Below are 16,388 nucleotides of genomic sequence, written 5' to 3'. Positions count from 1 at the left end.
CATATGAAAACCGTTTGCTTTTAAATTTATCGCACAGACGCGGCGACTTTGTTATAATATGTACTGATATATATATATATCAGTACATATATGAACTTACATATACCGACTCACCGACTCACCGCTCTCTAACCATTAAAATGTGACAGTTACCCCTCCAAACGATTCCGATCACGTGACTAATAACGTCACTGCGTTCACACCCCACCGTTACAATAAAATCAACCGAGTTACTAATTAGTCGTAATCGACGACATATATATATGTTCTTCTAAGCTTTTGTTCTTAACATCTCATTACATCAGACTATATTATCAATCAAATTATATAACAATTTCCAACATGTCCTTTATATTAACGTACGCTATAAGGTCTTTTAACCCTAATAGCAAAATCCACATAAGAAACCCCTCAACCTAATGCTATCATAAAAGAAAATTGCTGTATTATTATATAGCGTTGTTATAGGTTATAGGAAGTTCCCGAGCATTCGTATAATTTTGTAATCACAGCATCTATACTAATATCTATACTAATATAAATGCGAAAGTTACTCTGTATGTTACGCTTTTAAGGCTAAATCACTGAACTGATTTTGATAAAATTTTGTAGGAAGCAAGCTTAAGTCACAAGGACGGATATAGGTTACTTTTTTATTTAATACCTCCCCTCTCTTCCCCTAACACGTGGGTGAATAATAGTTCACTATACTCAAACCAGAACAACAATTCCAAGTACAACTACTTTGCAGTAAAATATCTGATGAGTGGGTGGTACCTACCCAGACGAGCTTGCACAAAGCCCTGCCCACAAATAGAAGCACATGTACGAATTGTTAATTTTTTTCTTTATTTGGCTAACGGCTTATGTGCTTCTTGCAGCACATAAGTGTTAAACACCAAACTATGAAAATTTTCTCGACAGAAAAACCCAATGACATTTTGACAAGGCCTCCGATTTGAACGTAGGGCCAAATCTCCAGTATATAAAGCTAGCCACTACACCACCAAGGCAGTCAAAGTATCAAATATACTGTAATAAAAAAAAAACAATAAAGAAACTTAATGAGTCTATATATTTTCTTTTATTTATAACACTTCCATGACCTACAAAGTTAACGCAATGTCAAATAAAATTGCAATAATATGACAAATAAAAATTAAATTAAAATGGTTCCGTTTACAAGTTACCTATTAATTTTCTTTCAATAACATCACCGTATATTATAAAACAAAGTCGTCCCGCCGCGTCTGTGTGAACGTGATAAATTCAAAAACAACCGAAAGAATTTTTGAAAGGAGAAAGGTTTAGATGTATAATGCAGTATGGTTTTGTATAATTTGACTGAATTATGACTATGATTGCTGAAGATGTCGAAAAAATCTCATTTTTACTAGCGTTCGTCGTTAAGCCAATAGAGTTATTTATATTAAAATATTATTGTTTGATGTAGACCCTTATTCCACTCGTACGAAGGATGGGTAGCTTATATAGGTAGGTATTTTATATTTATATTCATGAAATACTTTTAAAAATCCTAGTTACAACCTGTGAATGTCCCACCACGCTGTCCAATGTCTTCCACCACGCTGCTCCAATGCGGGTTGGTAGAATACATATGTGACAACTTCAATGAAATTAGACACATGCAGGTCTCCTCACGATGTTTTCCTTCACCGTAAAGCACGAGATGAATTATAATCACAAATTAAGCACATGAAAATTCAATGGTGTTTGCCCGGGTTTGAACCCACGATCATCGGTTAAGATTCACGCGTTATAACCACTAGGCCATCTCGGCTTCTTTCTTTCATTTAAAAATCCTGTTGTAGCTTTTTAAATTATTGATTATATTCAGAACAAAGTATTTTAAACCTGGTGGATGTTCAGTTTTGCTTTGACATTTCTGTAATCATTACGAGTAATATTTTAATCTGATTTGTGTAAACTATTTAAAATATATAAACAAAAAATAATCCCGTTTTAACCAATAAACTTTTAGGTTAAACGGAAATTCATGAAAGATTTAATTATTTATTTAAATCAAAACAATAACGGCCTTACTTATAAATGATGTTTATAGTGTGATCTGTTAAACAATTCTGTATCTTCTTCTTTCAAATGTGAAATCAATGATGATAGAAAGAGCAAAATCCTTTAGCTAAGCTACCGCGAGGCAACATTTATAAGTAAGATTGCCCCGTTTTTTTAGTGATAGTCTGTATACCAATTGCCATAACGATCGCTTGAAAGGTATAGGACGTTAATGAACAGCGCCATCTAGAATGAATGAACCAAATGGATTTCATAAAAACCGTCTAAAGTAAAAAAAAGCAAATAGATTTAATTACTACGATACGATTTTATAGTATAGTGGCAAAACCGTTACAGGCACGAACCCATCTAATAAGATTGGACGGAGAATTGAACCAATCGACTCATTATTCTAAATATAAATTTGATTATATCACTAAGTTGTGCAAAGCTCGTCTAGGTAGGTACCACCCACACATCAAATATTCTATAAAAGTCCTTGGTATTGTTGTGTTCAGATTTGAAGGGTGAGTGAGCCAGTGTAATTACAGGCACAAGGGACATAACATCTTAGTTCCCAAAGTTGGTGGCGCATTGGCGATGTAAGCTATGGTTAACATAAAAAAAACCGGAATATGGTGCTATAGTAGTAAATACATAAATTCTGAAATATGTTAAATTATTTAAAAAGCAAGCGCTAACATAATTATATATAATTTATACCTTTAGAAAAATACAATTGCTTAAATAATGCACCATATTTTTTTTTTAAATTGACGCATTTTACGTATATAGTTAGCAAATAAGCCCGGGTGGTTTAATAGCAAGAACATTTGAATCCTAAAGAATGAATTCAGGTTCCAATCCAGAAAAGCACCGCTGAGATTTCGTTAGCTTAATTTGTGTTTCTAATTCATCTCTTGCTTTGTGAAATAAAAGTGACTATCAAATGAAATTCTACAAATATTGACCAACACACTGAAGTGAGGGATCAGAATCTTCTGCAGGAGGACCTTAACAGATTGACTGAATGGTGTAGTAGAAACAAAATGTATCTTAACATTGAGAAATGTGTCCATATAAAATTTACGCTTAAAAATAATATTTTTCCATCCAAATATTATATAGATGGAAGTGAATTATTTGAAACTAATAGTATTAGAGACCTCGGTGTCATCATGGATAGTCGTCTTAGTTTTATCCCCCACATCGATCGAAGTTTAGAATTAGCAAACAGATCTCTTGGTTTTGTTATGCGCTGCACTAAACACTTCAAGAAAACTGAAACCGTTTTTATGGTCTTTAAGTCTTGTGCGTAGTAAACTAGAATACTGTAATAACATCTGGCCACCTTATAAAAAAATTCATATCACAAGGATTGAAAATATTCAAAAGCGTTTCTTGCGGCAAATATCATTTAGATTTAAACTAAACCTTAAAGATTATAATGAGAGGTTAAACTACTTTAGCGTTTGCAGTCTTGAAAACAGAAGAAAAATCTTATCATTAATGTTTCTTTACAAACTTTTAAACAACAAAATTGATTGTCCAGATCTCTTGAATAGATTTTTATTTCGAATCCCATCAAGAGTTCCTTGTTATCCTTCTAAACTATTTCAAGTTGCAACGTATAGGACTCATTTAGGTAAAAACTCACCAATACCCAGAATGGCGACGTTATATAATAACACTTCTAAAGAAATAAATGATTTAGACATATGCCACGACAAGTTGGTACAATTTAGGCAAAAAATTTTGGCCTTTTTAAAATAACACATTAATAATGCATGCACTATTGAAATTATAATTTAAATTAAACTTGGATCTGTTTGTCATGAATTAATTAATGATATTTTTTATAGACATTTATGAATATTCATATATGTACATATAATATATATTTTCTTCTTGATTAATTTTAGTATTACACATAATGCATTTTTTTTTTAAAATAACTATAATAAAATAAAATATTTTTTTTAAATTTAATTTTGTGATATTTTAAAACTTTGTGTTATATTGAAATGTTAAATTGTATTTTCTGTAATAATGTTATTAGTTATGTCAATGCCATTGATTATTATGTAATGTTTTATTGAATTTATTATTATTGTTTTTTAATTTAAATCTTGATATACTACAATTATTATATTTTGCATGATGTGATAGCCTATAATTAAAAGGACATTTAAGTTATTGTTAATAGTTTGATAATGAAATGAATGTAATAATGTTTTCTTTTGTTGGTTATCCAAATAATAATAAATAATAAATAAATAAGTAACATTGTTGTTGTTTAGGGGAGCGGGAGCTTTGCCTGTGGTCATAGAGATGTTAGGTAGTCTATGATCATTTTTGTAACTTTGAAAACTCATGTGCAAAATGTAATTATAATCGATTAAGTTAAGACGTCAAAGCGTAACAAACAAAAACATGAACAAACTTACTTTTGCATTTATAATATTAGTAAGCAAATGTAATAATAATAAAGTCCTCCAGACCGATTTCAGCCACGGCGGCCCATCTCAAGAGAGATTATCCAATTGCGCAGGAGATATTATAGTGCACAATTGTGCGCAAACACAGGTGCACTCTCTATTCACTAACTCTGATAATCCTATGGGACGGCAATCCGACACAACCGGAAATAGTACAGGCGCAGGACCAATGGCTTTACGTGCTCTCCGAGGCACGGGAGTGTACACACTTCTAACTTCCAGACTCCAGGCTGCTACTGAGAATTTTCTGACAGAAAAACCCAATAACTTTTTATTGGTCCGACCTGGGAATTGAACCTAGGACCGGGTCTGCGGCCTTACATCAAGCCACTAGACCAATGAGGTAGTCAAGCATATATATATATATAGAATATGAAGATTTAAATAGTGTGCGTCGCTTGGATTTATATTTTAACATTTGACGCTGACAAAATTGCGAATTAAACTTCAAACTTCTGACATAATTAGCTCTTGATTACTTTCCGCTGTTTTAGAAATATGAAATCTAGCAAACACATTCTAATTAGGTAAAGAATTAAATAGTCGAAATGTTTACTAGACCCGAATGGATTAATTTGGGTTCTTTCGTACGTAGAAAAAAACAGTTCGACTTGTTTTTTTTTTAAATTATTTTGGAAGCAAAATGATTGTATATCTTCAAGCATAATCGCTAAAAAAATAAATATTTTTTTCTTACAGCATCAATACACTGTCAACTATGGATGTGTGTAACATGCACAAATATATATAAATTAAATCCTGATTCCACAATCACGGTGACCACCTTAAAGAATAGCTAATTGCTATTCTCTCTCTCTATCTCTTCTTCTCTCTATTCTGTCCCTCTCATAATTTGCATAATCCGATGAGAGTCCGTTACGGAATACCGGAATGAGCTCAGGCGCAACCTTTGAGTGCTTTCCGAAGCAGAGTTTAAGCAATGCCAACGTCCAGACTCCGGGATGCTACTGAAAATTTCTCAACAGAAAAGACAAAAAACTTTCTACTAGACCAACCCGATTTGAATCCAGAACCTCTGAATTCTCCTTCAGGAAGCCACTAAATAAACGAGGCAGTATATATACATATATGCAGGTATACAAGAGGGTTAAAAAAATTGTAACCGATATATTTGGTATATAGTTAAATGAAGATATTAAATATTAATATAACAATACCGCAATAGATTCGAAGGAACTGAGCCGATTTTCAAAACCAAACCAAGCTTAAATATTACGTCTGAATTAATTAATTTATCAGTTAAACGAATTCGCTAGTTGATTTGAATCTTGATTCATATTTTATAAAGTACCTTGTAGTCAGTGTTTGACTTTGAAGTGAAACGTGATATTTAATAATATTAGAGAAAGGTTTAAAGCAATTCATTTTGGTTTCATTCTAACTAAATCATAACTAATTGATGTAACGTTTGTGTACCCTTTAAATAATGTCAAAAACGTTTGAAATAGAGTCGTGAAAATATGTACAAGGTATTCGAACCTTGGTTCTCTAGAACTATATCTAAGCTAGGTAGACCAACGACTAACCTTGGCAATGAAATTAAATTTCTAATTATAATATAACTTAAATTACTCATGAAATTCTACCAACCCGCATTGGAGCAGCGTGGTGGAATAAGCTCCAAACCTTCTCCTCAAAAGGGAAATGAGGCCTTAGCCCAGCAGTGGAACATTAACAGCCTGTTACTGTACTGTCTACTCTTGAAATAAGAAAAATAAAAAAAGATACAAAAAAATTGAATATAATTAACAAGATCTGATCTTTTTTTAATAAAGAAGTATTTCTAATTGTCAGCCAAAGAAAGGACTAGTACCGGTTCAGAAAAGACAACACCGTAACTCTCAGAAGAACCGGCGAAAGTGACTCAGCGGATTTCTCGTCAACTTTGTTTATTGGCTCGCAACTTTTGGTATATGAAAAAACTTGAATGCGATAGTTTTATACCGAAGCGAAAAACGTACTAATTGTATATTTATTTAGAAAAGAATTACTTACATTGACGACTAAAATAAGTACATATATACAAATAAAAATTAAAACTCTATCGCTTATAGCATATTTTTTAACTACTCGTTGGTCTAGTGGTTTGATGTAAGGTCGCTGACCCGGAGAATATCTAGCCTACGCGATTCAAGAATATGATATATTGAATCAGCTTCATCTATCGGCAGCGGGTTGTATAGTAAATTCAATTCTCAAAGAGGCCCTAATATTTCAGCTTTCATTGAACACTTGCACTGTAGCAATTGAAAAAAAAGAATGGTGCGCGTCATTGTAAATTAAACTATATAACCAACAGACGGTAATTTTTTATTCCTTCGAATTATCCGAAGGTTTCAGTCTGTATTAACAAACTCAATGATCGTGACGTCAGAAAGTGATATGCGACATTGACTGTATTAATTATAGCATTTAAAGCATACACAGACGAAATCAAAATAGCGTATCATCGTAAGTCGACATACAAAATTTCATAACACTTAACTCTACAGGTTATAAATATCGAATTTAAGCCGTGAAATCAAATCAATACAGAAGTTGCCCAAAACTTTCTTTCGATATTTATGCACCGACTAAAAATAACTGCTCGTAAAAAACTTTATAAAAATCAATATTAAAGATCACATACGTTTTCGCCTATTCTATAACACGCGGACCATCAAAATTCTTGGGAATTCAGGCAAGCATCCCTGCATTATTATTAGATTAATTCATATTTATAATATACTCGCTACCAAACCTGGCTTTGCGCGTATAAAAATAAGTTTCAAAAAACTTTAATATTGTAGGAAGAACAGACTAAGAAAAAAATAGTTTGTTTTTGGTATTTTCTGTGGCTTACGCAGAATAACCCACCAAAGTTTCACCACAAACAGATGACTGTATTATACAAACAATCATATTTATTTATATAAATTTCGTACTCGACTGTGTGTGAAAATATAATTAGAAATCCTTGAAATTTGCCACATGTGTATACCAACCTATTTAAGAGCAGTGTAGTGGAATGAGCCTCTGCTAAGAGGGGAGGCTTTACGAAAACGATCTGCGTTTATAACGCAAGCCCAAACAGTATTCTGCTTAGTATACGATAAAAAAACAAATTCCTTTATAAAATGAGCAACACTTTTTATTAATGCGAAATTCGATTTCTTTGTTTGGTATGCGTTCATTATCTACATTATGAAATTTTGTAGACTCGTTATCAGGATACAAAAAAAGAACAATAATTACCTGACATGTTTGTCCCCCCACGAAGGCGAAGCCACGTGTAGCAAATTCATTTATATACTTTACAAGTACTAACGTAGTTCGGAAGTTATTTGCTATTTATTACTAACATCATATGAATTGTTAAGATCTGCAATAAAGTTATATTGCTATTGGATATTTACGAAAACTTACTTTTTACGCAATTCACCTTTCTATATTAATATTATAAATTCGATATTATGCCTGTCTGTAAAACGTTATTACATTTTCACAACGTATCCAATTTCAAAGATATATTGTAGAAGTAGAATGAGCCTTGCGGAATGACTTTTCAAAATTTTACCTCTATGTTTTATTTTTATTTTTTTATAGTAAAGGTAGGTGGACGAGCATATGGGTCACCTAATAGTAAGTGGTCACCAACGCTCATAGACATTGGCTTTGTAAGAAATGTTCCAAAAAAATCAACCTTGGGAATTAACATGTTATTATTAATAAATTAATATTACCTACCTGTACCTGTAATTACACTGGATCACTTACCCTTCAAACCGGAACACAATAGTACCAGGTACTGCTGTTTTGCGGTAGAATATCTGATGAGTTGGTGGTACCTACCCAGACGAGTTGCACAAAGCCCTACCACCAGTTGGTAAAATACTATGGTATTTGAGTACTATATATGTACACTGGCTGAAATATTATTGTTGAAGAATCCAAAAAAAACATGCTGACGGGTATAAGTTACCAGTCGCACTTGCGTGGGCGTAAACCAGTACAGTTATACGTATTACGATACAATTTTATGAAGACCATTATATGACCCGTGCAAAACCTGGACGCATAGCTAGTGCCATATAAATATGGTAGCTATAAAATAAAGCCTTATTGATTGTCGAAATTCGGCTTTTATGTTAACGTGTGATATTCAGTATAATGATAATTTGATGATTACAGAACGCATTATAAGCGTCAACTTTATCGACTGAATTCATCGTCGAATATCAATTTTTATTTCAGAATATAGATTTGTTAATATTGCCCGTTGTGAAAATATTTCAAATTGTCAACTAAAATTCAATCGTGAATCTTAACCGATGATCGTAGGTTCAAGCTCGGGCAAGCACCACTGAATTTACATGAGCTAAATTTGTGATTATAATTCATCTCGTGCTTTACGGTGAAGGAAAACATCGTGAAGAAACCTGCATGTGTCTAATGTCACTGAAATTCTACCACATGTGTATTCTACCAATCCACACTAGAGCAGCGTGGCGGAACAAGCTCCAAACCTTCTCCTCAAAAAGGGAGAGGCCTTTAGCCCAGCACTGGGAATTCAAAGGCTGTTACGGGCGGAACTAAAGTTCACGTCATCTGTTTTATTAACATAAAAACGAGTGAGTATACTTCAAATAGCTGTCAAGGTACAGCCATAGCCATTACAGACTTTTTGCCACAGTGGAAACATTCAGAAAGGTACCCGGCTCCGTTGGGGAGGGAGTTATGTTACAAAAGAGCCTGATACTACCTGTCCCATTGTATTTTCGACAATTTGACAAGTAATTTAAAATAAAAGTCAGCGAGAAAGAAGAAACTATGTTCACTAAGTTTTTATTCCAACATGTATGTTTCAAGACTTTAAATGAAAAGTCAAAATATTCTTCATTCAAGTAGGCTATTATGAGCGTAGGAAATGTAGATTCCAACGATAAGAACCGGCAAGAAACTTACTACGTAGTTAAAGATTTCAAACCCTCGAGTTAGTGACTTTTCGGGTACCGCTATTGTCATAAATCTTGAAAAACTTCACTGTATATTTCTTGGAAAAATAAATTCCGAGTTACGTTTATTTTTAAAAAACTTTTAAACTCCAGTTAGAAACTGACCGCAAAACGTGCGAAACGCTTTAAAACTGGAAATGTAATACAATCATAAAAGAACTACATCGCTCTACATCCTTTTTCTATTCCTGAACCATTAAATACTTTTTACATCGATAAATTAGTGTTTAGTAATTTTTTTTTCCTCTTATTTAATTAAGATCAGTTTTGCACTACGACCAAGTTTTCAAAAATACATAAGTGCAATTATATATCCTGTATGAAAATCAACATAAAATCAGTCCACGCTTTTCGTCACTCCATCTTTATATACGTACTCTTTTATCGAATTACCCTTAATGATTATAATTATCAATTTATCATGAGATTTATTAATAGGCAAAGATAAAAATAACGGTGAAATCAAAATTCCGGGGTCAACGACCCCTAAAAACACGACGGTCATTTACGCAGAGTAAATGAACCAATCTGAATGTTGCTTTATTGAATATCCTTCGCTGTGTAAAAGCTAGAAAACCCATAACCTAACCAGCGTGGACTTCAGTTAATGACGAAAATCCTTAAAAATCTACAATTATAACGTTAATAATGCGGATTTGAAACATACGCATATAATATTTAAACTACTAAAATGGCTGATAGCTTTCAAATAACCATATTAGAGTATAGATGTATAAATTTTATAAATTACATATAATTGTTTAATAATTAATTCGCTTAACGTAATAAGCAACAAAATACATAAATCAAAACGAATGATTATGTATATATATATTACATTATGTATATAAATATTACAACAAATACATTATTATATTACAGAAATCATGATCATTACATAGGATTTGATTTAAATTTACATTATTAATTTTTATTATTTTAGTCAAATTTTAAAATAGGCCCTCCCGATTCCCACCCGACGCAAAGCTGCCCATAATGCAGGCCGCATTTCCGCGTTGTATGGCAATGGACAACCTTTGTGCCAAGTGTGACCCGGAGCGACTGTCAAATCCCCTCTCTCTAAGGCGACAGCCAATTTCCCTTATTAAACTGAGGGCATCCGAACACCAACATCCCGACGTCTCAACCGCTAGTGGCACAAATAAATAATTTTTAAATAAGGGGGCATACTTCTCCCGTTTCCTCGCTGCTGCACTCTCAGCAGCCGCCCCAGCTGTCCGTGTTGTGTGGGCCAGGTGAGAGGCCGCGAAGGTATTGACACAGGTAGCATCCCATATCAAACTTCTTCCCCTTTGCCATGGGACCAGTGTCAAGCCATCCGGTCTCTTGCCATCGGAGCGACTGAGACCTGGTGGTTCCAGGACGCATGGGACATTCGCCGAAACCAAGGCCCTCCGGACAATATCGTTTAGAGCGTGGTGTCGGGGAAATCTCCCCGAGCATCATTCGCAACTCAATGCGTGATGACCGTTGGCACCCACCATAGATCCGCAGATGCATCGGTGTGGTTGACAAACATCGCAGCCAAGGCGGAGAGCCACAGCCACACGCAAAGAGTCACTGTCGAGAAGAGTCCCAAAGTAGGGGGAAGGCAAAGCCTGCAACCAAGCTCCAGACTCCGCCCTCGACACCGCTCAGAGTCTGGCCAAATCCGCTCCCCCAGCCGCACTGACAAGTCGGTCGAGCTCAGACTTGTACCCCACATCGTCCCAAGAACGCTGCCTTTCTGGAAATCTAGGAAGGGGTGCATTCGGGAAGAGCGTCTCCCACTTCGCTCCTTGAGGCCAGGTAGAATGGATGAGAAAAGGGAGAATTTGTTAAAGGGGCTGGCTCCACATTGAAAAAACTCGCACTTATCCGAGTTAATCTCTAACCCTAAGTCTTTAAAGAGGGGAATCAAAGTAAGGATATCTTGCCTCACGTCTTCTGGCTTTCCCCCTATGGTGCCATCATCTAGGTACCATATATTAAGAGGAGATTTTAAGGATAAGATTGCCTTATGGATTGCAAGGCTGAAAGTAAGTGGTCCAAGCGGATCCCCCTGCTGTGCACCAACTTGGGAAAGTATTAGGGAATTCTCGAAGAAGAGCTTAGAAGGGAACTGATAGACCGGTTGAAGAAATGGATAAAGAGAAGGAATGTTTCTACTGACCTCATCAAGGAGTGCGTCCCTTTCCACTGAGTTGAACGCGTTCTTAAGATCTAATTTTATCACTACACAATCTGCGTTCCCTGGCTCTGTTACAAATGTACGTGTTGCGTGTATTGCTCCCTCACACCCCATTTGGGTTCCGAACCCCTGGTGCTGGTGGAGGTATTTGGATATATCCTCTCTAATAGCACGACACCCTAGCTTAGCCACTAAACGACGAAAGATGCTCCCCACTGCAATTGGTCTAATGCCCCCATCTTTTTTTGACAGCGCGCACAGACTCGCCCCGTACATATATGGACAAACTTCCGGATTTAATTGCCCACTAAGAAGGAAGTTACACAAATCAACCAAAGATTCAAGCAAACGTTGCCCGTTGTCCCCTGCAGAATTCGTGATCAGCTCTTTTAAATGAACTGGACGAATACCATCCAAACCGCCCGCTGAACCATTATGAAAACTGCCTAGAGCCTGGACTACGTCTTCCTTTTTGACTTTTAAGATTTGAATGGATCGATCCGGCGCCAGAGGAAAAGCTAATGGACGCGATGGGGATGGATGTTTGGACCTCAAGGAAGCTAGAGTTTCGGGACCAGGCGGTGCTATTGCATCATCAGACATTAACAAGCGCACTGCCCCCATCAAGTCACCCTCAAACACCTTTGACTCAATCGCCTTTTGGACTGAAGACGCTCTATAGGACACATCTATATCGACATCATCGGGTGCGCCACAGGATATTATGTTGGCCTTCACTTTGGACGTAAGGTTACCCGAGCCCTGCAGAAGTGGTAATTTAAGCGCAGTATAAGAAAATGTGAGCAGTGTACACCAATCTGTTGTTCCATTGGTCTCAATACACCTTCTTATAATGTCGCACAGTCTACCGGCCGCTAGGTTCCTCACTCCCTCAGGAACATGCCTTAGCACCCTTACAGATCTCCTGAGTGACGCTAGACCATCAAGGACATTGATAGGAGGCTGTGAACCCAGAGATGGTGCACTCATACCGTCGTCGTCGGGTTGAAGGGACTGCTGCGCGCTAGCGGTCCCGACAGGGAAACGAGCCACATCCTTATGTTTATGCCCAATATGTATTTTAAGCCCATGCGAGTTAAACGTTCGCGCCGAACTGGGGCAATGAGGACATGTTAACCTTAGAAAATGGGAACTCATGTTTTACAATGTAATAATAATATCATTGATTTTGAATGTGAAAATTACATTTAAAAATATTAAATTAAAAAATAATAACATATATATATATATATATAATGAAATTATTAAAATGTTAAACAAAGTTTTGAAATTTTAAGCTGTTTGTGTTCCACTCGGGATCGAACTCTTTCCAGTTGAATAAAAGAAATACTTGAGACCCCTAGACCAACAGATCACTGGGTAGCATTGTGAAATTTAGCAATTGAATCTTCAAGCTCTTGATGATTCGTTGGGTAGTTTATAAAGTTCTGTTCAGGCCACCCACACATTTATTATCACTCCTTTATAACAACACCAATTGTAATTATTAATTTAATTCCTTCACCTCCCCTCGTCTTCACATGTGGTTCAACTGTTCGTTTTCATGTCATTAGGAAGGTCAAAGGTTTAGCGATTTAATTATCAATTTTTGATTTTGTTAAGTCTTCGTCACGTCATATGTATATTTGAACGTCCCTTTTTGTCGTCATCTCTGGGTAATCCGTTTGGATAACATTATCACAAATGAATTACACATATATTTGTATTTTTAACACAACAATAATTACTAATACGCACTTATATAATTTTTCTTTAACATTATTTAAATATTGACGAATAATATCTTACAAAAATATTTTTTTACAGTTATAAATTCCTCAGACTATATATACTAATATTAATAATGCGAAAGTAACTATGTTTTTATTTGAATTCACGTCTAAATCACTGAACGAATTTTGATGTTATTTTCTTATTTTGATGTTAACTTCAAAAATTAATCTTCGCACTCTGACGCAAAAACTGAGTAGATAAACATTCATTGTCTACGAAAAATAACTAATAGATTCTTAAAACGATTTTTTACCCCTTAAGAGCGAAAGAAAACAACCTTTTTGAGTACTTCTTACATTCTATATAAAAAAATAACTTTTTTTTTTAGTCTTCTCCATGATACCACTTACCTTTATTTAATTCGTCTCTCGGTCTCGATGTTTCGGCCTTGAAATATACTTAAGACACTTGATTTCACTTAAAAAATAATTATTAATCACACGTTTCGTTCGCGAGCAGAAAATTCTACTTTCCTCAGTGACGTCCGATCCTCGAGACCGTTGGACGGGTACTGACTGACGCTGAAAATGCGAGGAAACAGGAACATGAAATTCGTAATTTACAGGAGAGCGCATGTCTGTACTATAAATAATCTGAAATATATTATGTCACGTATGTCTTAAGGTATACTTTTCCTTGATTAATCTGAGATTTATGGTATACTTGTTCCGAAAATGTTACCGACGCTACCATGGTTCGGAAAATTCGTAGCACCTATGGTAATAATTGATGAGATTTTTAATAATCTATTTGTAGTAAAGTCTATTTAATTTGATAAGTGGTCGTGGTACAATACCATTTTGAGGTAAAATTTCGATACACACATACTGAATAAATACATATATACCTACCTATACATATATACCTAGCTGTTCGACCCGACTTTGATTGGGAAAATAAGTTTTTATTTTTTTTTTAATTAAAACGTTACCTGGTCCAATCCAAACCATCCAGGAAGCCAGTGAAACACACAAACAAACAGTGACATACACACGTAAAAAAGAAATACAGTTACGCTTAACTTTGCCTATTAATAATTAATCTTCTAACAAAAAACTTTGACAAATAAGACATATTACTCAACTTAACTTAACTTTCAATATTATATAAATCATAAAAAAGTATGGAGTTGGTATTTGTTGATTTCCAAGCTGGATATTCATATTTTTAATTGTATTTGATTGACTCGGTAATTAAAAGGATGGAAAAGGGTAGCTACCGAGTTTCTTGCCGCTTTACCTCGGTAGAATCTACATTCCGAACCGGTGGTAGCTTTATATTTCATTCAATATGTTTAATTCAATATCATAATAATTCAAAATCTTTTTTTATATAGAATAGGTAGGCGGACGTGCATATGGTCCTCCTGATAGTAAGTGGTCACCAAAGCCATTGAAATTGTAAGAAATGTTAACCATCGCTTACATCGCTAATGCGGAACCAACTTTGGGAACTAAGATGTTATGTCCCTTGTGCCTGTAATTACACTGGCTCACTTACCATTCAAACCGGAACACAACAATACCAAGTAGTGCTGTTAGTATATCTGATGAGTGGGTTGTATCCAAACAGACGAGCTTGCACAAAGCCCTACCAGTAATGGTGATAATTATATCTATCTTTCTGCACACCTTGTACTGATCTTGTAGCTCCGGGTTCAAATTCCGACTCGGAAAAGTAAAATTTCTTACAAGCATGGTGTTTAGAATTCGGGTTACAGTCTGATGCTTTCAAAAGCACATGGATCCCTGTAATAACCAATCCCGATTGCCACCCACATATGAGCTGACTATGAGGGATCAGGGGAAGACCATGTTTTCCCCACGAAGTTGTCCTCCATCACCAATTATTATATATTGTATAGTATACGCACTAATTAAGCACATCAAATTTAAAACTCAGTATTACTTGCTCGACTGAAATCTTCAAATAAAATCTTCGTAATTAATTCTAGTAATTAGAAATTCTTCGTTAACTTAAAATGATAATTAATGTTACATTTTATTTCTTTTAAAAACAAAACAAACAAATCAATATTATTGGATTTATTATCAGGATTTATGTTGTTACTTATACTGGTTTATTAATTGCTACTCGACTTTATCAAACCTAAAATAATCAACAGCCTTTTTATGACTACCATAAAAAGCGATGTATACATCAATCATTTTCATCCTATCAGCGCTTCAACGCCGTCAGAATTAGCCTAGAATAAAACACTAAACAACCCATTGAATTTCGAAAGGCTGTAACGAGCGCTTTAAATAAATAAAACAAGCTAAAAGCGCTGACAGACTGACTGTCTGTTAACGTAACGAGACCGTCGTCAAATATTGATTGGTTCAGCACTGACTTCTTTCGTTGGCATTTCGTAAAATTTCAAGCATATCCGAAACACGCGATGCAACCACGTCCGCATCTTTCAAGACATTATTTATTTATTTATAAATGCCAACAAAGTTTACATAGAATTATTCGTACTTTATAACCATTGAGCGTTAATACGTCATTAAATGCTACTTTATTTACAATCATTACCTATACCACCATACCATACCATACCATAACTTATTATGATTATTTAGCAGGTATTTAGTGAAATAGTTTTGTTCTCTACTGTCATCACTGATTTTACATTTCAAAGGAAAAGGCAAATTATTAATACCAATTATCCCCAACACAACATTTATTAAAGCCATAAATATTTAAAAGAACATTTATCAACAATTTTGACTTACATTTAACAATACGGTAAAAATCAATCATAGTTGCTTAAAACTTCACCTATTTATTCCAGAAAACATGTCAATTTTTTAAACTTAATGAAGGTGCAAATATATATTTTTTTACATACAT

General features: G+C 34.8%; 1 protein-coding gene across 1 annotated transcript in view; it reads right to left on the bottom strand.

The window, feature by feature from the left end:
- LOC126777091 (KH domain-containing, RNA-binding, signal transduction-associated protein 2-like) overlaps positions 1-14,028 on the bottom strand; it is a 236,632-nt gene extending 222,604 nt beyond the window's left edge. Inside the window, exon 1 of the mRNA XM_050499977.1 lies at positions 13,883-14,028. The gene's annotated coding sequence lies outside the window, so the exon portion shown is untranslated. The remainder of the gene's footprint in view (positions 1-13,882) is intronic.
- Positions 14,029-16,388: the final 2,360 nt, after the last annotated feature.

Source organism: Nymphalis io, chromosome 22, assembly GCF_905147045.1.
Source record: "Nymphalis io chromosome 22, ilAglIoxx1.1, whole genome shotgun sequence".
Classification (NCBI taxonomy): Eukaryota; Metazoa; Arthropoda; class Insecta; order Lepidoptera; family Nymphalidae; genus Nymphalis; species Nymphalis io.
This window is presented reverse-complemented; position numbering and strand designations above follow the sequence as displayed.